Below are 2048 nucleotides of genomic sequence, written 5' to 3' on the forward strand. Positions count from 1 at the left end.
TATATAATTTAATTCAGAATTTCAAATTGTGAATAATTTATGGAAAAACCATCTATAATATTCAAGTTTCGTAATAAGATAAAAATTAGTTCTTGAATGATTGTTTAATTGTGTGTGTGTGTATAGATAGATAGATAGATAAATAGAAAAAGATATTGCCAAGGAATTTAGTTAAAAAAAATTTATAAATGATTTTAATGCTATGAAAGAATGTAGGACACACATTTGTTGAGTTAATTAAAGTTAAATTGTGAAATAAATTATTGTTTTAGTCTTTCTTATTTTATTTTATTTATTTTTTAACTTAGAGAACTTTATTTTATTTACTATGACCAGCTTTAGGAAAAAATTTTGACTCCGTCACTAGGCAAGGCAGTTTGCCTTGCCATGTGGGATTGGGTGGGGATGGTTTTATCTTACACATGTAAGATAAAACCATCCCTAATATTCTCATTCTAGAATAACTCATTAAAAATGTATTCTTTTTTTGGTTAATTAATTAACTCATTAAACATGTGTTTGTTTTTTTTGTTAATTAACTCTGTTAAACATGTGTATAAAAGGTTCATTTGGTTCAGCAAGAGGTATCCTATAGAAAAGTCCCTTAAACCTTAGCCTAAAATGGATTTTCTTCCACCTTCCCTAAACTCTGCCACTATAGCTGGATTTATTGCCATAATACTTTTCTCTCACTGTCTTCTTAAGAGGTCTAGAGTTAGCTTAGCCAAAACAGCACCTATTGCTCCGGGTGCATGGCCTGTAATTGGTCACCTCCCTCTGTTACTGGGAACCCAACCTCCCCACATTACTTTGGGAGCCATGGCTGACAAATACGGAGCACTTTTTAATATCAAGATTGGATCATACGCTGCTTTGGTGTTGAGCAATTCGGAGATTGCAAAGGAGTTCTTCACAACTAACGACTTGGCCGTGTCCTCGCGGCCTAGACAATTAGCCACAAAACACTTGGGCTATAATTATGCTATGTTTAGCTTTGGACCCTATGGTCCCTATTGGCGTGAATTACGTAAAATAACCACTTGAGAGCTACTTTCTAATCATTGGCTTGAGCAACTTTCCTACGTTAGAGTCTCCAAAGTTGAGAACGACATAAAAGCTTTATACAAACTTTGGATCAAGAAAAAGAACATGTCAGGCTTGATTTTGGTGGAGTTGAAGCAATGGTTTTGGGATTTGAATCTCAACGTGATTCTTAGGATGATTGCTGGAAAGAGGTGCTTTGGTACTAGTGATGGGGTTAATGAGGAAGAGTCTCGGCGTTGCCAAAAGGCCTTGGAGGAGTTCTTTCATCGTATGGGATTGTTTGTGGTGTCCGATGCTATTCCTTTTTTTGGGTGGTTAGATTTGGGTGGGCATGAAAAGGCCATGAAGAAAACTGCAAAGGAATTGGATAGTATTCTTGGGGAATGGTTGGAAGAGCATAAGCAACGGAGAGCTTCATCTGAGGCTAAAGGGTGTTGGGCTTTGTGGAGTCTAGTTTATGTTTGATCCAGTGGACGACCCAACCCAACCCAAATAATGTTGCGTCGTTTTTAATGGGAGATTTTTTGAAACTTAGTTCATGGAGCAGAGGTTTGGGCCAACAGGCCCAAGCTTTGGCCTGTTTTGTAGCCCATTGTAATCCTGTACGCAAGATATAAAAGTCGCTTTTGTGATTAGGGTTTGTTACTGTTGTCGTATTTTAGGGAGAGAGTAAAAACACTGTAGCCGCACTTTGTATTTTTTTCCCTGATAACAGTGAAATCCCTGCAACTCCGTGGTCGTAGGCAAATTGTCGAACCATGTAAATACTATCTTGTGCGTGTGATTTTTTTTCTTTGACGTGTGTTTTCTCTATTATTTTTGTTTCTCACAGGTTGGAATTTCGGTTAAATTCCCAACAATTGGTATCCGAGCCTAGGGTTAGGTTTGAGTGGGAGCAATGGTAGAGGAAGCAAGAAAGGCGTCTGGAATAGAAAAGTTTGATGGCACAGACTTCGATTGAAGGATGCAGATTGAAGATTATCTTTATGGGAAGAAATTGCATC

At 37.4% G+C, this 2048-nt stretch overlaps 1 pseudogene; it reads left to right on the plus strand.

The window, feature by feature from the left end:
• Nucleotides 1–621: 621 nt before the first annotated feature.
• On the plus strand, nucleotides 622–1725 carry LOC112006831 (cytochrome P450 82A3-like; annotated as a pseudogene).
• The last annotated feature ends 323 nt before the right edge of the window (nucleotides 1726–2048 follow it).

This window comes from Quercus suber, unplaced genomic scaffold (assembly GCF_002906115.3).
Source record: "Quercus suber isolate HL8 unplaced genomic scaffold, Cork oak 2.0 scaffold_162, whole genome shotgun sequence".
NCBI classification, from domain to species: domain Eukaryota; kingdom Viridiplantae; phylum Streptophyta; class Magnoliopsida; order Fagales; family Fagaceae; genus Quercus; species Quercus suber.